At 43.4% G+C, this 22358-nt stretch overlaps 1 long non-coding RNA gene across 1 annotated transcript in view; it reads right to left on the reverse strand.

Annotated features, from left to right (window-relative positions):
• The window catches only part of LOC142764992 (uncharacterized), a 30456-nt gene extending 10485 nt beyond the window's left edge, over positions 1-19971 (reverse strand). Inside the window, exons 1-2 of the long non-coding RNA XR_012884000.1 lie at positions 19701-19971; positions 11563-11629 (exon numbers count right to left, since the gene is read on the reverse strand). This is a non-coding gene — a long non-coding RNA (uncharacterized LOC142764992). The remainder of the gene's footprint in view (positions 1-11562; positions 11630-19700) is intronic.
• Positions 19972-22358: the final 2387 nt, after the last annotated feature.

The following is a 22358-nucleotide window of genomic DNA, read 5'->3' on the forward strand; positions in this document are numbered from 1 at the left end:
GGAGTTGTATACGATATCCCGACATCATGTAGACGCTTGTACATCGATCAGATGGGACGGTGTGTCAATGACCGCATACAAGAACATGCCAGCAATCTCTAAACGCAGATAAGCAGCGATTTGGAGATTCGTTGCGCAAAACGAGGGTACGGCATCCATTGCTAGCAATGTGCATTGCGTGTATGAGAACGCTAGTTTCCCTCAGTTTTTTTTTGTGTCCCTTTTTATGGCGTAGTGGCGCCTTACCAACAAGCTCGAACTCATGTACTTTTTAAAGTTCATGTCTTTCATGCCCGGGGCACCCACCCCATTTCCCGTTGCATTCCTCAGCCTGATGTGATACACCAGACTAACATATTCGGCAATAACCTCATTCATTCTAGTTTGATAGTCAATATCATTATATAACTGTGATAACTGGTTGCCCTTTATTTTAGAGCTAATAGAAAAACCAAGCTGCAACTTCAATGTTGCATTAGTGGCCCCTAAAAACGATCGAAGCCTAATCTGCGGGTATTTTCTGAATATGTCCACACCAGCTACTGTCGAATATTTGAGTTAATCTCTGCACTTATTTGAACCCAGCGTAAAAAACAAACACTGGAAATACTTACAATACAGAACTTCGTACTTCTATGTTCGCGCTGATCATTCTTGCTGTTTTATTGTTCTGCTTCTGTGGCTGCAAAATAAAGGACTGATGCCTCTAAATTTTCCGACATGACATGTCAACTACGATTCCTTCTTCGGAAACTAAATGAGTGTGCCCCTGCTGCTTTAAGTTGCTCTTTTTGCATCTCATAACCCACCAACGCAACCATGTCTGAGTGTCCAGTAGTTGCAACACACTCCGAGCTATCGGCGTCTGCATCTTCCTCAGCAGCAAGTGAATAGCACTGATTAGGGTGCTGACCATGCCGATAACTTGTCTATCTTCATCCGTCAGGCCACTTCCTGCAAACTTACAGAAGTCTATTGCTTGGAAACACCAGCATCACCCCTACGGCTTCACCGTCGACATGCTTTCGGGAGTATGGGACTGCGCATACAAGTTGCGTAAATGAACGAATGCACTGCTGTGACTTCAGCAGCGGAACTGATCTCACCATCTGTGATGTCAGGCGCGAAACTGCTGTAGCGTTCATGTCTGCAGTGTTTTTTTTTCTCCTCTCTAACTTTCCTTCCCTCTTTCCCTCCACCCAGTAAAGGGTAGCCAACCGGGCTCAGCCTTGATTGCTATCACTGTCTTTCTTTTATGATTATTATCGCTTATCTCTGATTGGCATGTCGTTTTATTATAAAATAACCACATTTCACTTAATGCACACCCGTTTGGCAAGAATTAGGCTACAGACCTGACACTAGGGAGCACTTCCTGAATAATTTCAACACAAGATGGGTTGTTTTCTCTCTCAAAGTTTGCAATTTAATATACAAGATTTTGCGACGTTTTCTCGTAAGGAATGAATGTGAAAAAGAATGTTGCACATTAAAGTGTTTCCTAAATCTTGAGCTAGAAAAACAACAGCAGTTAATAAAAAGAGAGACAGAGAGAGAGAGATAGAAATGAAAAGGAAAGGCCAGGTTGTTAACGAACCTTTAGCTAGGTTGACTACCTTGCAAATGAGGTAGCTTTAAGGGCCAATAACATATGAACGTGAGAAGAAAAAACAACAGAAAGAAAAAAAGCAAGCCTAAAAGTTTGTTAATTCGAAAGCCTAAAGTTGGAGGTTGTTGAAGAAGCAAGCCTTCGTTCGTAAAACAACTCCGTGTTGTATAATTGTTTCACCGGGTGACTTCTCCATCTACAATTATTTTCTTTTTTCGATTGCGGATACAGATGAACTCATTATGACAGGTAGACCAAAATGTCAAAGAAAAACACTGCCAGGACTTGAGAGAAAGCCCACATGAAGCCCCCCCCCCCCTTTTTTTTTAAAGCCTTTGGCAATTACCCACTGAAGATTGCTTCTCTAACGTCCACAAATGGTTTTCTCTATCGAAATAGTGTAAATAGGATCACGACAGGCCAGGCAATTTTCGAAGGCATTCAGAAAAAAACGAGCTCTACTTAAGTAGTGATCGCTTGGTTGGTTTTGCAATCGTACAGCTACACGACGCTCTTTTTTTTTTGCCATTTGCACGACACTTAGAGGTGGTACTAAGGAAGGCAAGTATTCTGAAAAGTTTGAAGCTTTCTTATGAAGGAAGCCCTTGCAGATTTTTCTCCTGGTTTGAAAGTAGAAACGTCTAGGAGTCATTCTTTCCCTATTACTGCGGCACTTTTTAGGCCTTTCCACTCTTTTGTCACGTACGAGGTTAATAAATGTAAAAGTGGATATCCGGATGTGTTGGCGTAAGTGGAATGAGTGAATAATGTTCGTAGAAATATGCGCTCTTGTGGTCATAATGACAATCCTTGTGGTCAACGCTGCGGTTGAAAAGATAACATTTTATTCCTCGGCTGTAACAAATTGCCCGGCAAACTTACTACAACAGTGAACAGCTGCAGGAATATTGACCACAAGGTGATTTGCGTTGGTGTACACTATGAAACCTTTACTCGTGTTTAGGTCCACCACCACAGCCCCACTCGAAGCCGCGCTCAGGATTCACGTTGAACATATATCGTAAGCATTGGTGAATCTATTTTTTTGCATTACCTTGTCTGTGTTTAACGCACGTCTTTTCACATTGCCGCAGTTCCCTGGCTTGAGCATGTGTGACAGTTTTTGGCGAAGTGTGTGATTCCTGTAATAATTCATGCCCTCATTGTTTCACCGAAGAATATATATTTATATAATTCCAGCACACTTTGCTTCATTTTTCTTTCTCGCCACCACGCTTCAAAAATGCTTTAGAGAGGGGCACGATTTGCGACACCAGCAAAGAACACCCTGCGCCGTATTGGCAGTGACAATATTTGTAAACGTACCTCTCCTTGTATATTTATATAACAGATACGTGACAATAAGACCAATTGTGGAAACAACAGTCAACTTTCTGAGGACATTTCGCGAAAGTTAGGATTTACTTCACGATCTGACCTGGCCACCAGCGATAACGCTGGCATATTCGATGCTTCAGGTATAAAAGAGCGCCATAATTGACTGATGAGGTGAAAACTGGACGACAGACATTTTTTTCACCGATAACAGTGTACAACTGATATTGCTTGTACATTCGCCTCTCATTTTTCGGGCCCACAGTTGTCCACGTATAGAGTACCGTACTTTCCAGAATCCTTTCTTCACCGAGACGGCCACGTGGTGGTTTATACGGAATGTCCAACCGAAACGTGTTTTTTGCCCTGGCTGTCAGGAGCAGGTGCCCTTTCTTTTTGGGCGTTGCTTACCGATTGGCGGTGTGAACCGCAAGTTCTGCGCAAACAGAAAATTCCTGAGCAAACACGTGGCTGAGGGCGCTGAGCACAAGAGGGTTCTGTTATTGTCAGCTTCTTGCCGTTACGTCTGTTGTGTTTCGCGATTTCTCCCAGTTCTCGCAAATGCAGCAATGGTCAACAGCCAGCTTTCATTTCTATATTTCTGCAATATATAGAAGGCGGAGAACATTGAGCCGACGCATGACAGCTGGGAGCACCTGGACTTTTTGTAAAACTAAAAAATGCAATCGGTAATTTCGTTGAGGCAATACCACGCCATCACACATCTACTCTTCAGTTGTATTGCAACCATATAGAGCATCTGCACTGATATGCCACTTGCAGTTGCTTTCACGTGTTACCCGTTTTGCGATAATGCACTGTTGACATTTCGGAATATCGATGCTCTGTATTTGTTCTTTACTTATGCTTTATGGTGGTATAGGATTCCAATAGTTTTCTGCATATGTGTAAAACAATTGACGTAGGAATGCCTTCAAAGCGTTAAATGGTGACTGATAATGCCAATATGTTTCCAGTCGTTGTTATACACATGTGTGACATTAAGTTCGCCAGCTAAGGCGCGGCTAAGTTGCACCAGTTTTCACCCATAACACCTTTTTTTTTTCTTTTGAGCGCTGAACTGTGAGAAAACTCACAAGAAATAGAAATGAACAAGAAGTATTCTTAGAGTGCTGCAATCGTTTACTCGCGAATGACATAATGTTGTCACTTGGCTCTTTCATTGATTTGGTACTGTTTATTCATTTTCCTAATAAAGACATGTCCCAATAATTCTTAGCATGCGTACAATGTTTGAGATATGCCCCGTTTTAATGAGTATTTGTTCATTTTGATTATTGCCTTCTAAGTTATTCTCATTTATCTAGCTGGCATCCGCAGAAATCCGGCGCAATGCCACGTAGTTTTGCCTGGCCGGAACTAAAACACTCAACAGAGCAAGAACAATCTGAATTATCGTGGTGTTGTAGCGCATTCGCTGTCTCTTCTTAGAAATACTGTGCCATCACGTCGAAGTAGAGTTTATGTCCCTTGAACGTTCGATTCAGGTGCCTTTACTGACGCTGGCCTATACCTTTTAACATTTAATTGAATTGTGTTGGGTTTAGAGCAAACCTTGGTCGCCTTCAGTAGTTACTGTATGCATGCATAATTCTCTGAACCAGGGGAACCAGGTTGTTCACTGCCGTCCACTGTCACTGTTTAGAAATCATGCCAGCGTATATCGCGCTCGCACCAACTCCAGAATAGCATCTGATGACGTGTCAAAACGCGCCCATAGACTCAGCCACAGAAGGTACAAAGCACGGCGTAAGTAAAAAAAAAATATTTATCTGTCACCGTGGTGCGAAAGAATGCGAAAGAGGTGCGGAGGGAGCGCCACCACTCGTGGGAAACAAGGGATTGATTGATATGTGGGTTTTAACGTCCCAAAACCACTATATGATTATGAGAGACGCCGTAGTGGAGGGCTCCGGAAATTTAGACCACCTGGGGTTCTTTAACGTGCGCCCAAATCTGAGCACACGGGCCTACAACATTTCCGCCTCCATCGGAAATTCAGCCGCCGCAGAGGGGAAACAAGGGCGACCCCAATGCGAAGACCATTCGAAGCGAATGTAGTGATGCCATTTTTTTCCACGTCCTGTAGTGAAATGATGTACTAAGGCATGCTCATTATCAAGTGATGAGCAAACGATGGAATATGTGCCAAAATCACACAAACAGACCTCCTAAAAAATTGGTCCTAATTTAAACAGGTGCTAATTTACGTTAATTATCCAATGCACATGTGTTACGTAGATCTACGTTTGGGCGCCCTGGAGCCAGCTATAGTCAATTGCGTATGTTCATTTACAGCAAAGTGGCTTGTTCGTTTGTGTGCGATCGCCACGCACTACTAATATCTCATTATCATTTTTTAATTGACTTGACTGTAAGTTTGCTACTTTCTGTAAGTGATAAACTCGTACTCCAGTATAGAATATATCCTACCCTACCCAAACAACTCAAACAAGGTTTATTTTCTTGACATTCTTTCAGACATTATGGACACTTTATTCGGGTGGTCAGTCCGGGGGACTCCGTAAAGAAAATTAACGTCGCCATACGTTTGGAGACATTAAAACAATGCGCAGCACTAATGGCACTTCGATTTTCGTTTTCGAGACTTGGTTTCGTTTTTCTTTTCTTTTTTTCTTCCAGGGTTACCTTCACTTATGGACGCATTCACACGTGCTCCAGTGTCACGTACCCTTAGGAAGATGAACAACAAGCGCTCACACGAGGACTTCAACTGCAGACAGGCATGTGTTACCTTGCACGACGGCTCCCAGGCCTTATTCGAGTTTCTCAATGCCAAAGCCACAGTTTCCAACGCTTTTTGCTTGTTTTCTATCATATACTGTGTATCATATACGATGTGACACTTCTGACAGCAGACAGCAATTATTCACCTAAGAAAAATTTGTGTAGCAGTAAGAAAACTTGTTTTGTTTGGACCAAGATATACCAAATCAAGCAGAAGAACGAGCGCTTTTTTATCTCTAGCACGAACCTAAATGAAATATTGCGCTCCCATTGTCGTTTTGAACACAAATTAATTTTTTACAGAGCATGTGCAACGGTTTTACCTGTATCACGAAAAAATTCAAACCGTAAATAGAAGCTGCATCTCTCTTTCTAGTCACGTGAACACTCTACAAACTGTTTCATACATCGCTGCAGTAATATATCATGTTTCTTATGCTCGCTGAGACACAGTATACATTAGCATCTTGGTTCAGGCATTAGCCAATAGATGCTTTTAAGTTTATCATATGTTTCAGCAATACCTGTATGCGTACGAACAGAGTGCTGCTTCTACTCTCCGTGCCACTGCAATTATTGAAGTCATAACGCCCATACTGCAGCAAAAAAGAACCGATGGGTTCTAAATGATCGCCACTTTATCCACCGCGCGTATGCACTGGCACGTGCTAAGATAATTAGTGGGGCTCCCCCTAGTTCAGTGCACCCACAAGCAATAGACAGTACATAAAATATGGAAGTGGTTAACATTCATAAATCGTTAATAATCATGTGATGGAATCAGGCTTAGCCACGCTAAGGGAGGGATCGTGCTCCACTTATAATCAAGTTCGCATATACAGTGCCAAGTAGGCGCCATATTAGGCAAGATTGACTATGTCGGCATAGAACAACGACAGCCTTGTCTAGTCCACATGGTCCTGTTTCTAAAATAATGACCTGCAATGATGTCTTTGTTCATATAACACCATTGCACCGTCACATAACTAAATCAAGAAGAAAACCATTGCACCCAAATATATTAAACTTTTGAAACGCTGATAGTGTACGCTATTCAGGGACATAGGAAGTGTAATTTCTTAAAAGTGACCTTAATACGTGCATAATTTCATGGGTGTCGAGAGCCCTACATCGCGTTTATGTCCCTTGTGTTTGACAATCACGCGCTTGTCTATATTTGTCTAATGTTTCACAAGGCGCCACTTCTGCATATCACGTGAATATCATTTCTTGTAGACGGTAGTCGCTGTGCGTGTTGAAATCCAGCGCATGTATGAGTATAATCACATTTGTGTAGAGCAGCGCAGCGTCTCTGTCGACGCTGTTGTTTGTTTCGGCTTCTACCACACGTTATCTGGAAGTTCCGTTAATGCTTAAATTATAGCACAATAGTCCACTACGCATTATGACAATGTTTGAAATTATTTAGACGTCAGTGTTTACATATTTCTGCAGAAAACGAGAGCTGAAGCAACCGACTGAAAGCTCTAGACAAGATGGATTTTATCTGTACGATATTGCTATATTATTAAGTATAATATTTTGGATTTCTCATAAAGATCATGTTTGCGTTTTATGTATAAGCGCTAAATTTATAAGAAGTAAAAAATGCATGAACGAAGCAAGTAAATTTAGATGTGCCTGATTTCAGCTTCTACTGACAAAATGAGACTTCTCCAGAGCAATTTCTGACGTCGAGCTATGTGTAAATCTACCAGGCAGCCTAGTTCGAACAATTTCATCTCTTCTGCTCGCGAAGAGGCTAGAAGACGAGGACTCGGAGAGCGTCTGCTGGAGCGACAAACGACGGCCGCTAACCATCACATCGTTTCCCGCATAATTTATCGTCATTGTGCCGCTGGACCGTCGTGCGTAGTCACCGTTCCCTTCTCCACTCGTTTTGTGGACTTCATGAATGCGTATAGCACTGAAGAACGCGTCTTTTCCCGAAATTATGGAGATAATCATTGAAGAACGTTACGAAAAAGCCTTGTGTCACCGTTTCGTGCATCATCTTAAAACAGCACGCTAATTATGACGTTGGTAAATGAGGCCAACATTAGCGCTAGGCTTAGTACGCGCATCCAGAGTCCCTCGAGTGCGCAAAGCTGCTTGTGAGGATTTGTGGTCGTTATTTAAGCCGATGCTGCCTGTTCTAGCGTAAATCCCGTCCCTGCAAATCAATTCCTATACCGAACTACAACAGTGGCAAAATATTCCGATTTAGAAAAAAAAGACTACATACTATTATGAAGATGTCTTGCTCACATTATTGTCAGCAGTGCAGCAAATCCGACTCACGCACCGAAATTCGCACCGCGAACCAAACAATAATATTGAAAGCAGGGACTCTACTTCCCACACATGTCGAATTAAGTTTAGTGTTCGATATATATATATATATATATATATATATCTGCACAGAAAGTATTTATGCTATCAACCACAGACCGCATTCGCGCGAATTCTGTTCTTGGTGATGTTGATAGGCGAAGCACGCAACACGAAATCGATTGATTAATATGTCAGCTTTAACGTCCCCAAACCACCATATAATTATGAAAAAACGCTGTAGTGGAGGGATGCAGAAATTTAGACCACTTGGGGTTATTTAACGTGCACCCAAATTTGAGCACATGGGCCTAAAGCAGTTTGACCTCCATCGATAATTCAGCCGCCACAGCCCCTATTCGATCTCGTGACGTGTGGGTCAGCAACCGAGTACCTTAGTCACTAGACCACCACGGCGGGGCCCACAACACAACTTCGACCAATACACTTGTATTAGTACTGTAGTATGCGCCTTCATGCATGTATCTTAACTGCTCAATCCGGTGGTTCAACTCATCACTTGAACGCACGAGTAATTGATTTACCTCGCGACACCGTGACTGCAATGCCGCAACACGAATACACTATCTGGATAGCTCTATAGAGACACGCGATCAGTGTTATTAGCAGAAGCTTTGTTCGTAAATAAATTTGTCCTAGTGAGGAAAGGAATGAACAGTTTCTGCAGCGCTTGTGGCTGCGCACGCGATTTATTTTCGTGTTACACCAGTGTTGTATCGAATAAAACGTCACTGTCTTATAGTAAAACACGGGATGACCATCGTGGAGGTCGCTAGAATTTCTGGCCTTAATCTGAAACTTCGTAACTAAACTTTATCATATACTTCAAGCGCTATACCATGGCCGACGCTATCGACAGTAGTCCTGAAGCCGCCAATGTACAACAATTTATTATGATGAGGCAACGTATTAAACTGGAAGGGATATACGGGAAGAGCAACACACCCTGAAACCATTCGTTTTGTTCTTTTTCTCCAGTACATTATTATGGAACGACTCTCTCAAACCATAGGGTATTTTGTAGGAAGAACTTAAACCAATCAACTTCTTCCTTGTAGTGCGCTGAAAGTGAACAGTATTGACGGCCCACTGCCCCTATCTTGACTGTTGTAACGACGAAAGAGGAAGAAAAGAAGGTTCAGGAGCTTAACAATATAAACTATATTAATTTTACTTAGTATTATGTCATTAAACTTTGCTTTAGACGACATTATCAGAAGACCAGTTTAATTTGCATAGCGTGGTATAGTCGGCGGCAGCCTCAATAGTTTGGCCGGGATGATGCGTTCAGAGCCATAGCTTCTAACGCAGAGTGCATGCACAAAATACTTATGAAAAGCTCCTAATGCGCTCATTAAATACAAATCTTTAGAAGAGATTACGACCTCCACCGAATCGGAGGCTAATGCGATCGGTTTAGGCAGGCACGCTGCGGGAATGAAAGCCCCCCTAATTATGTAGCCGGCAAAATTTACTATCTTCAACAATAGGCCTGCCTTAGTTATACGTCATCACAGTAATCGGCTTACATTTGCAGCTTACGTGTCGTAGTGTCCTAATAGAGGTATTAGTAATTGCCAAGCCGAGCATTGATAAGCACAGAACATAAAAGAATTAACGTGAAAAATCCCCCCCTCCCCCCCCCCCCCAAAAAAAAAAGCTTCTTTATACCATTTAGCTTTTTTGTGAGTGGTGCACAGGGCAGATTGCTTCAATACTAAGCCACTGTTCAGATATTTCTTAAGCGCACTGCTAGAAAAAGAAGCGAAAGTAAATGTCTAATTTGTAGTCACTCTCACATTATTCATGCTGTCGTAATAACCCCTCAGAAACATGTAGAGATTTGGTAGTTGTAGTTTGCTACGAGAACGAGTACATTCCTTCCAATTATTTTTGCACTACACTTACTACTGCTGTCTTATGCAAATTTAACAGAATATATATATTCAAGTCTTCACTTCGCACTAAGTTGCGCTGCGTAGGTGCGTATTTAAAGCCTTTGCCCATACTTCCCATAGATCGCCACGAAGCCCTAAACGCATAAGCATGAGTAAACCAAGTGAACCACTTCTAGCGTGCACCCATGAACATGCCCTTCCAGTTACCCGCAGCTGAACCACTCACTGAATACCAGTCTACAGGAAAAATAAACTTATCTAGAGGGATTGCGTGCATGGCTGTTGTTTGCAGCTGCTACCTCGCGTTAGCTACACATTCTTCCGTTAACCACATTTTTGCTTAGTGCAGAGAATATTTAAAATATCTTAAAGAAGAAACGCAACTCACGTTCTTGCGGGTGGCGTGGTGCACAAACGTGCAGGCGTTTCATTTTCTGACGCGAGCAATAGTGCTTTTCGATATTTTAAACTGAGAAATTATAACTACGCATTGCACGCTCGAAAGAACTTGCTTATAATTGTGTAAGTGTAATGTATTCCGTTCCCCAGGTGGTTAAACTTTCCGGAGCGTTCCACGACGGCGTCTTCCATTATCATGTGGTGGTTTTTGCATGATAAACCCCACATATGAATCAAATAATTCATATCAATCAATAATGTATTCCGTCAACACAGTGCTAAAATGAAGACTTTCGAGCATTTCTTATACTCTCTGCATATTTATTTACTCTACTCTCCGATTAGTAGCACATTGCAGTGGAGAGCAGTGTGCAAGACAAAAGCAATAAAATAAATAAAAAACGTAACATAAATTACCCACTTACCTCCCGTGGTTTTTTGTTTAGGGTCAACAAATTCACCAAAACATTTATTCTTTGTTTTGCGACTGTTTTCACGAAGTTGAGTTCAACGCGCATCATCCGGAAGTGACAGCCGGCAATTTCAGAAAAAAGAAACAGTGGGAAAGTTTTACATTAAAAGTCAGTGCATAGGAATAAACAATCTTTGATTTTTAGCAACAAAATCTTATGATCGTGCTCTTGTGTGGGCATAAATACATATGAAACGAGAAAACCATCATCGCGTACGATCAGAATGTTAAAATTACAAAAAAAAGTTTTCTCGAAGTTCCTGTCATCGTTAGCTGGGTTCAAAAGGCATGCGATGCTGACATGTCATTTATTTTTTTTACCCGTCATTGTATTATCAATTTCTTCGGTGGTTGCAGTGTACTGTACCAAACAGTGCTTTTTTATAGGATATATCTGAGACTCATGCTCTCGGTGGCAGCTGTATTTGCCTATTTTAGTTTGATCCCGACTGAATGGTACGGATACCTTTAGTGACAAAAGCGTGGCGGCCCACTTTAGCTCTGCGCAACTTGTGTTGTGCAGCTAGTTTTGATGACAAATGTAGTGTCATGCTCTCACGTTGAGCTTAATTTTGCGCCTGTTGAAGGTGTTTTCTATGTTTTGCTCAGCACAGTAAAGCAAGTGAAATATTTTTTGTAACACCCGCTGAGATCTCACTTTCTTTGTGGGGTTTACTCTTGCCAATGAAAACCTGCTCAACACGTATTCAGGGTAAGAGTATACTTACATAACGCACAGGAGGACCGTTCGGGTCGTCCAGCAATAGGAACAACTGCACCAATCGCTGGTAGGGCCTAGGCAAAAGGGGGAATGGGTATCAATCGCTCATTGCCAACGGTGCTTCCTAGCATACCGATTTTTCTCACAATACCACCCGTTAAAAAGGAAAGGTCAACCTCGTGAGCGAATGTGAGCACAACGCAATGAGACTTACGAGCACAGAGCAATACGGTGGCCTGTGCACAGGGAGATCAGAAGATTGCGATGCGTCTTCGACCACGTAATCAATTTGTGATGGCGTAACAACTTCGTTGGACCTGTGGCCAGTTCAGGAGGGAATGTGGACAGAAGGCTAATAGCGGCTATAGGCGTTATCAAGTCTTACGAAAAAGTATATGGCAAAGTGTTGGGGCAGCGGTTCGAAGCTCAGATGTTAGCCAATTTGTGCACGAACACTGCAACAAAGAGAAGCGGCAGGAAGGCCACCGGTGTAATGCGCGATTCCGCTCGTCTTTGCATTCGTTCCCTTACGTCTACGTTATATCGCATGAATTCGCTAAGATGAATGTTTACTAACATGATCGACGCTGTTTAAATTCTAATGCTGTTTTGACGGCACCTCTGAGCAGACGGGTGAGCTTTTGTCATTATTTCGTTAAATGGGTTACTGTATAGAAACAGGCGACAGCCGGCAGGATTCAATTGGTACGAGAAAACTGTATCACTGGTGCCCGCATCCGTAATGTAGAAATAATGGTGAGGTTTCAGGACACTGACGTGGGCAGCAGTGTTCAATGCTAATGCGATGAATCAAAGCACAATATCTCACAATCGGCAGTCTTATGCAAACCACGCCACTCGCAAATTACCAATAGATCTCTTGCATCGTTCTCTGAGATCATACGTACGTATATGTTATTCAGTAGGGGCAAAATGCTAAAACAGGTATAGGTAACAGCGACCACAGAACGTATGAAATGAATACACGATGGACATTGCTCAGCAGTGTAGAATGAAAGACGCAATGCTTTTTGGTTATCTCGCAGGTAAGGCGGCGCTTGATTTATATCCTTTCCAACGATGTAGTGGCTAGCGGTGTCTTTTCAGAGCGCCAGACACTACAGCATGTGACTATTGGGGCACTGACGAAACCACAGAAGATATTCCATGTCAGTGCCTTCAGACAGCTCCCAGACACAGTCTCCACAGCAGTGTTAGCACGCCTCACTGACGAGCCGTTTTGTGAAAAATAAATCTTGGAATGCGGGAACGATTGACCTCGACGCCGGATAGCGATGAGACGCTGTTGATGTTTCTGTGAGTGGCCCGCCTCACTGAACGATTGTGATATTTTTGTGTGCGTGTGAATGTATTGGTACTTCCCTCTCTACTTCCTCTACTTCTTACTTTTCTGTATCTCCTTCACAACTGCAGTGTAGAAAGTCAGATAATTGTCTTCCTGTTAACCTCCATGCTTTTCCGCATCTCATTTTTATCTCTCTTCATCGATCCATGGCTGCGACAGTCCATTCGTTGACAATGCCCGTAGATGGAATAAGCCCGTATAAATTGAAGACGACATCTCTAAATACGTGTGCTGGGCAGGAAAATAATTGAAGTGATGCGGTTGACGGATGCAAATGTATATTTGCGTCGACTGCAGGAAATATAAGCGTGCATGTATATTCTGATAAGTTGACGTCCGGAGCCCATGATATCGTAGTATTGATAACGTAGTATCGTAATATTAATAATATAGTAATAATATTTGTTTTCTATAGAACAGCGCTGAAATAAATAAATAATATGTTAAAAATAATTCAACATACCAGGACGTTAGTCTTGTTTGAAAAATTGCCATGCTTTAATGAACTTACCTGTAAAAACATAAGAATTATGCTTTGAAAAGCAAGCGAACATGACCCACTTTTCTTTAATACCCGTTTCATAGCGATACACTTCTAATAGGGTACGTTGAAATAAGCTTCGAATGAGTTGACTAGCATAGGAGATTTGCAAGGCATAGCTACGAAACTTAGCATGCAAAAGTCGGTTATCTACTCTGCCACATAAACCAGCCCATTTTTCTCCCATTTCTTACAAACCTCTGAAAGCTACTAAAGTAAGCCTGCAAAGATCACCTCTTAGGCTGATTACTGACTCGAGCAGTCTTAAAGGTGTCGTTTAGTTTTTGATTTTTGTTCAATCTACTATTAATGACATCCCGCGTAAGCTTGCGCGTCCAGAGATCAGTGAGTAATCTTTCCAGCCGACGTCCAATGCTCCTCTACGCACAAGACCAATTATTAGCGGGATTATACGTTCCTCCAACGTAGTCATTTGCTCATTACTACAATTTTGACGTCGTCTTCGGCGTACGTCTTTGCATTCGCGTGTTTGCGCGTGAGTGTTCTTAATATTTCAGAAGTTGGTGGACGCTGTCACTTGATATACGAGTGTTAGCGCTAACATAATTTAGGGAGCACTGATCCTTCCGTCTTTCGCGCCACCAGCCTCCACCCATGCTGGGAGACCAAGCCATTTAGCTCGAAGCTGGCAGCACAACTCTCGGCCGCTGACAGCAGAAGTCTTCGCTGATGACAGCACAACTCTGGGTAACCCTCAACTCTATGGGTCACTATAGTGTTGACAGCTTCACTAGAGTGAATCATGGAGTCGCTTCAAGGCAAAGTCTCGGAAATATGTGCTATTGGGTTCTGAAGGAATTACGCAATTTTTTTTGGTGATCTTAAACCTATGAAACATATCCTGGTATAGTGCGTGAATACGCATGATGGTAAACTTGTTTTCTTTCCTACGTGCAGCCAAGATAATAAGGGTGTACCTAATGGAAGATATATGCAGAGATGCCATACATTTTGCTAATCTTCGCAGGCCAAGTTTGGCGAAGAGTGACTAAGCCCTCACAAACACCCGCAAAGAAAGTAAATCGCAGCCTTCACTAAGATAAGACTAATAGTCGGAAAAACCCCTCCAGGAGCATGCGTTGTCCAGAGCTGTTTCCGCCCATGAAGCCTACGTCATCTTCTAAACATCTGTTTTATTATGTTATCTTCAGAATCATGCCTTATTCTGGCAGAATAAGTTATCTTTTTTTTCTCTCTCGTTGATGCGATTAACAAGCTCTCATCATTATTTTCGTAAAACTCGTGTTGGGCTCTGGTACATGTAAATACGCGTAATTAGTTTAACCAGCTGCTCTGAAAATTGCGCCTCTGAAAGAGCACCGATACCATGTTTGGCTTCAGGCCACATCTTTCAACACGGAAAATTCTCAGACATTTAAGAGGAGGTCTTAACCGACGTCCCTACAGGAGAACACACTGTCATGGCCATTCACATAAAAGGGGTAATTGACAACGTTTAGGTCAAAAACGGACACTGGATGTGCTAGCCGAGACAAAGTGCGGTACGAGGACATAGGAGTACGTTCGAAGCTTCCTCAACCAAAGAAACACTGTTAACAAAATATGAAATAATGAATTCAACCCAAATCATATTCCTAACAAAGGCGCACCGCAGCGAGCGGTTATTATGCCCACGCTCTTCAACGTGGCCAGAATCGGGCTGACCAAAAAACTCGGATTATTTCGCGGGATTCAACGTTCCTATATGCGCATGATATAAGAAACACAATTACAGTGCTTGCCAAAGAAATCGAAACTAGTCAACCTAACAAAAACAAATAACAAAGAACACAGCCAGCACTCGATCTCGAGATCAGGCTTGAAGAAATGGTTATTCTGGAGAGGTTGATACTTATAGCGCTCGGAATGAGGCTACAATCGAACAACAAATGTCTCCATACTTCAAACACGATATGAAAAACAACGCTGTAGTTTAATCAAATGACAGCCCGTGTGGCTCATAATCAGAAAGAAATGGGGACGTAAGACACCGTCAATCCCGTTAAATGCGTAGGAATCTGCAAAGTAATGTGCTCGCTCTCTTACCATGTCATGAATAGGTAGCAACAAGAAAACGCTCAACAAATGATAATGATGGCATATAGGACAGCATTGAGGTTGTCGTGCAATTAAGAAACTTCTGTTTGTCGTCCTGCACAACACATTTGATGAGCTAGCAGAGGCCCTACTCATAGCGCAGGGCAGTAGATTGCCGTAAAATTCTGGCAGAGCTCTTCTTCACAGATTCGAGCTTGTAGAATCCCTGTCTCTTCCTTTTATTTATTTCTATCTCGGGCTTGTAGAATGTACAACTACGCGCCAAAAGACATAAGAGCTAATCTACGAGATCACCGATTGTAAGTGTGACCAATGCCACAAAACGGAATCCGACATTACACGAAGAGTGGGAAAGAGTTAGAGCGGCATGCAAGGACAAAACAACAAAGTTCTTGTATACTTCAAAGTTCACGGATGCTTCGCCATGTTGAGGTAACGCAAAAACTATGGTAGCGGTTATCGCAGATAGAAGATGGTAAGATCACGGCCCGTCCTTTGTTTTCTCAAGCAACCATCCTGGAAACAAAATAGAGTGTCATTGCTATAGCTTTACAGAAAGGCATGGAGTACAATACTCTGCTTACAATTATCACATATTTTCTGGCAGCATGTAGAAATCATGCAAAAGGAAAGATCGGATTCAAGGCACAGGGGATACTTCCTCAAGTAGCAGAAAACTAGATATTACCTATACCCAGACAGCCACTTGGGTCCCAGGTCAAGATGGTGGTACTGGAAACCTATATGCAGATAGAGTGGCTTGAGGTTTTACGAATTACAGAGCTGCCACGGGCAATACCGTGGAGGACCCGACACCCATGGATCGCAGTTACAAAGTAATTCTGTAATCTTACAGGGAATTGCGGAGAATCGACCCAGAACCAGAACCTTTAGGCCATGGATAATGCGGCGTTACGTCGGATCCAAACGAATTCATATATAAATAGTGACCGATAGCATACATACTACCCTTACAAGACATGCCTGTCTTGTAAGGGTAGTATGTATGCAAAGACATGTCTGTGATCTTACAAAGACATGCCTGTGATCTGATCTCTACCACATCGCGCTCTACCACACCACGTGGCAATGCAAGGCTCATACCGAAGATCACGAAGAGGATAACAGCAGATTCAGGCGGGATGCAATGCTGTACTGTCTTGCGTTTGCGCACCGATGGATGCTATAGTCTGGAGGCCATATAGGATGGCGAGAGCGTGCGGTGCCTTGGAATAGGGCCCTGAACACGCAGCATTGGCCCGTTTTAGTGTCAACGCAGTCTTTGGCACAAGTAAACTTTTGTTCTCCTATGACGATGCCACTTGCATGGAGCAAATCACAATGTTATTGCTTTTGTAACTATTGCCTAGTTAGACGTTATTATTCATCAAGAAACCCTTGAAGCAATGAAGCCACGCGAAAAGTTCTTATAGGGATTTTGCAGCTCTGCTTCTAAAACGTGCGAGTAGGCGATTTCTAACATTATTTGTGATATGCATCAGTTTATTTTTCTTTCATTCACTACGAATGCCCTAGAAACAAAACACACACACAAAACACATGACACACCCACACCCATCAGCGCACTTATGCACGCTATGATTACAGTGCTCCCTGGCATTGCCTATGCAAATGACCACAGCATTTGGGCGGATGTGCTGCCTCGACAAGACAGCGATGATGACGGCGGCTGTGTGGTGACGCTCGTTTTGCTAACGGCAATGCAAGCGATAACCGCTGCATCCGCTGCATCTGCTTATCGCTGCCATGAACTGTTGCGAGAGAAGCATACGCGGAACTTGAGAGAGCAGTGCAACCAAGACGCACCTAGGCGGGCAAGTCGCGCCCTATTTTCTTGTATATTCCGGGGATGTGTAGTAAGTAGGAAGTGAAACAAATAATAGATGTAGAACTAGAAACTACATAATCGAATGTTTTGCCAACAAATAAAGCATTTAACTGCATACATTTTTGCTACCTTCATTCCTTAGAAAATTAGCGGTTTGGACAAGTCTCCCTAAGGAAGTGGAAAACAACAAAAATGGGGTTACTTACTCCATGGATTAGCAAGCACCACGTATGCAGTCGCATCGTGTAGAATTTGTCTGCACATTTTGAAACTGCAGCTAAAAGTACCTGGGGCACCCTCTATAGTGTATTGGTAAAGGGACACGCATGGCACGAATAATTGGATGACGCGTCTAACCGAAATGAAATGATAAACTTACAGGGCAATTCATCCGCAAGCACTGAGTGATGTAGTCGTATCCCTCTTACTAAGCTGCTTTTTTGCGGGTTCATCTGCATGAGTTACCATCGCACTAAGCGTTCTTACCAATGTGTGGATTCGGGAGCGTGTCCATTATTCATTTGAAGCACCCAACAAATAAAAGCTGTTGTGGGCAGAGAAAGAAATTTACGAATGGAAGTGCTAAATGTCAGTGACAACGTGTTTAATTACATCACTGACCACGGTAGAATGATTTATTGCATACCCCTCTATCGATGACGTCAGTAATTTCGTGTGATTTTCCGTTGCATTTTGCTAATTCGTAAACCAAACAAACACAGCAGTGCTTCACGGTAATCAAAACACCCAAGCGACAGACGCTGAAGGGGATATAACGCACTCCTTTCAAAAACAAGATAACAGTGTGTATGTACAAGATCTCGCAGATGTTGACAGGGCTTGTCCCGCTTGCGTCGGCTTTAATCAAGCTCGGGAAAGGACGGCTGTGCAGCGTTGACGTAACGAGAGTGGCTGCTCTTTCGATCTAATTTTGGCTCGGAAGCGAGACTGGATTCTCTCACCCGCTCGATCTGCTGCAACTATTTTTGTGTTGAGTGGCAGTGCGTGCACGTGACGGTGACAGAGACAGCTAATCAAGGCCTATGCACGAGTGTGTGAGCAACAGGGTATACCTCTACCGCTGTTGGGATCACCCTTGTTTGCATTGGTCACCAGAAAACGGCGAGCATTTGCTGAGGTGTTACGTTACAACGCAAGCTATGGTTCGTAGGGCCAGAAACTACGAACGAATAACTGGGAGTATCTGAAACTTACTTCGCAAGTTTGCCCGGCACAATATTCACCGTCTACTAAACTTTTGTTCTACTTCGAACTTATATTCTTCTTCTTATGTGCGGTTCTGACAAAGGCTTGACGCGGTGTTACTTGGACAAAAAGAGACGCGGAAGTACCATTCAGAGTTGCTTTTAATTTTATGTAACAGTGGGGTAGGTATTGTTTATTAGGCAACAATTACACGTCGTGCCGAGTGCCCACTGACGCGAAGCTTTCATAACCGAAGTACTGAGTTGAATGAAGCATACAAAAGCGAATGAAAGCACCTTCCGCCTTGTTGCTTGTAACGGTGGTCCGTCGGCATAACAATCTCCTCTAGCTTATATTTAATCACGTAAGGTTACATTGCCTAATGAATTTTCCTCAAACTGCTTGTATTCACGGGCTTGTGGCAATCGCGAAGGCCGCAGTTAGCGTGTCCAAGATGCAAGTATTAATTTGGCCAGACTCGTGAACGGTAAACGAAAGTTGAAACAACAGCAAGCAGTTCACGCTTTGCACTAAGATCGGCGAATAGAGCTTCAGCCGTTAATAGTCTGACAAACAGTACAGCCGGTCGGCTTTTTACATGTGGTACTGAAGATTCCAGCATTATCAATGGTATAGCTTCGTAAGCTCTAGACTATCCGCATCCTACGCGCAATTTTACCATGATTATTAAGGTATACATGAAATCGCAGCGTAATATCCATAGAAGCCCATGCATGCGATTGGCAGTGACTTGTTGCAATCACCGCCATCCGCGTATGAACGAGAAAACTTACAACAAACTGAAAATAAGAGATGAAATATGACGCGCAACCACATGCGGTGCGTGCGCGAAATCAAAATATTTCTTGATTCGCAGACCTTTTACATACCTATTGATGAATACGCAATCTTATTGCGTTTTCATGGCTCGTCAGTTACGTGTGAGAAAAAAAAAGAAGACCACCAAGAAAAATGAATGAAAAAAGGTTGAATTATCACCCGAATAATGTACTCGCAATGTATATGACTTCAAAACATTTGCAGGTAGATAAATTGTGAAACTATAACCCACGAGTACAATAACAGAAAAGTTCTAAAACTCACGTTGCCTAATCGTGGAAAACCACTGCAGGGAAACATCAGCCTTGAGACTGTCTCTTAAGCAACCATAGCAGTGTCGTCGCTTAGCGTGTCACATTCACAGTCACGAAAGGCGAGGGTACGCCGGCCGTGCGCCAGCGAAGGCGGTAACAAGTCACAGAAATCGCCATCTACGCTTTCTTTGATCTTGCTCAGCTCTGAATTGTGACGCCAGGGCGTGGCACAAAAGCAAATCAATAAACTACGAAAGGTACGCACGAAACCATAACGCAAAATTCAGTGATGCCGCTTTGACCCGGCAATGCACCGAACTAAACAGAAGCCCTTCAGATTGCCTGGATACGCCCCCCCCCCCCCCCATTTGTGGCATTCGACTAAAAAAATGAGACAATCAACCAGTTAGCCAAGTGACAGATAAATTGCAAAGGAATTTTATAGTTAACTATGGCACATTTAAAACTACAGCTATTTGAAAACTCCATTGATTCTTTAATTTGGTTATTTTTTCTTCCTCACCTTGTCGCGCTTCAATCGCCGGCGGAAGTTGCTGTCTGCGGCAATAGGTTTTTGCCACTTTTCGTTCCAAGTTTCGCGACCAAAATAATTTGACCATGGACTGATCGCAAGCTGCCGCTGAGTCTCTGAAACATTGTTGCGTGGCATACGCCGAGCGTGCCTTAGAGTGTTTCTGGTTGAGAATCGAATGCATCAAAATAAAACATGCGTGTCAGTACTTACATCGTATCTTGCGCAAATATGCCTTTTCATCCAGGAGTACTAGCCTTCAATACGAGCTGTCGTACCTCAGACCGGTATCAGTGAAGCACTTATTAACTAAACGAAGTGTTTCCTGAGTGGAACGCTGGTTTTACTCTCTGTTGTTTTTCTCCCTTTTCATTAGTGCTTGTAGAAGGCGCTGTTCTCCTGCCTGCGGGTATGGACGTAGAATCCCTAGGGCCTTCACGCATACCTTCCACGTCGTCTCTGGCCACTCTAAGAAAGCACTCCGGCCACCAAAGTGACGCTGACAGTGAGGATACGCTGATATACTCTACGGCCAGTGATGAGAGCACCGATGAGAGTGACTTTGTGCCCGTGGCAAGGCGCAAGTGGAAGACGAGGCTACTTACGACATTTCCTTCACAAAGTAAGGCCACCACGAATATGCAAGAGCCACTGGTTCACACCATTTTGTTTGGCCCGCTGAATGCCGCTGACAGCATGAACCGACTTAATCGCCAAGCCACCTCTGTGTCTCTTGAGGCACTCATTCCGGGACAAGTAACAGATGATTGATTGATTGATATGTGGGGCTTAACGTCCCAAAACCACTATATGATTATGAGAGACGCCGTAGTGGAGGGCTCCGGAAATTTAGACCACCTGGGGTTCTTTAACGTGCACCCAAATCTGAGCACACGGGTCTACAACATTTCCGCCTCCATCGGAAATGCAGCCGCCACAGCCGGGATTTGAACCCGCGCCCTGCGGGTCAGCAGCCGAATACCTTAGCCACTAGACCACCATGGCGGGGCCAAGTAACAGATGTGAGAATCAATGACCACAAGAACGTTCTGGTGATAGACGTTACGCAACGTACTGCTCTCGACGTATTGAACAAAGTCAATGTGCTGGGGAACATAAGCGAACTTTCCTACATATCAGATGGCAAGGACTCAAGGGCAGGTGTTATATAGACACTTCTATCAGCGGTATTGATTTTCCCATTCTAATCAAACCAGTGACGGAACCTACTATCATTTTGCAAGCCTTCCGTCTCGGGAACTCTCGATCCGTAAAACTTGTTTTCAAGGGTGACAGTCTTGCATCTCAAGTAAGAGATGATCATTTTCGACACACAGTGCGGCCGTTCAAGCCAAGACTTTTTCAGTGTCAGAACTGCTGTAAAATGGGAAATGTGAGCGCTGTTGGCACAAGTTCTGCAGTGTACTCCCGATGCTCGGAGTCGCACAACACAGAAGCCTTCCAAGCAGAAAATCTCAAATGCGGCAATTGCCCAGGTCCTCACGATGCGTCGTCAAAGGAGTGCCCAGATATGAAGAAGGAGATGCAAGTGCAGAGGCAGATGGCCAGACGTGGTTCTACCCTCAGGGAGGCTGCTGATCAAGTGGGACGTCGGCGTTCGCGCACCAGGAGAACTTCTAGGACACCTTCCGCCAAGACCAGGGATACACCGCTACCCCGTATCACGCACTCACCACCACAAGCACCAACAAATACCAACAGCAAGCAACCTCAGAAAGACGCAAGAATCATTAACCCTGACGCGTGGCCAGCGCTGCCGTCGATGAAACCGCCAGTAGAGCCACAGCATCGCCCGGTTAAAGCTACTTCATAGCGAGTAAGTCGCGACAGTCATAATAACGAACTAATAGACGGGATTAAGACCCTCATGAAGACCATGTGAGTACTCCTGAATAATAGTCAGACTCCGGCTGCTCAAAGTGCTCTTCAAATAATGAATGCTTTAAATCCGGTGCTATCGAGTCTGGAAAAACACCATGGCTCTTTCTCTGCAGCCCTTTCGTAAACAAGTGAAAGAGGCATCAATTTTCTGATGGAATGCTTGAGGCCTTAAACCCCGAATTTTAGATCTTCGGCCTTTTGTATTGAAGAATCAGTTTTCAATTATCGTCATTT

This window comes from Rhipicephalus microplus, chromosome 6 (assembly GCF_043290135.1).
Source record: "Rhipicephalus microplus isolate Deutch F79 chromosome 6, USDA_Rmic, whole genome shotgun sequence".
NCBI lineage: Eukaryota > Metazoa > Arthropoda > Arachnida > Ixodida > Ixodidae > Rhipicephalus > Rhipicephalus microplus.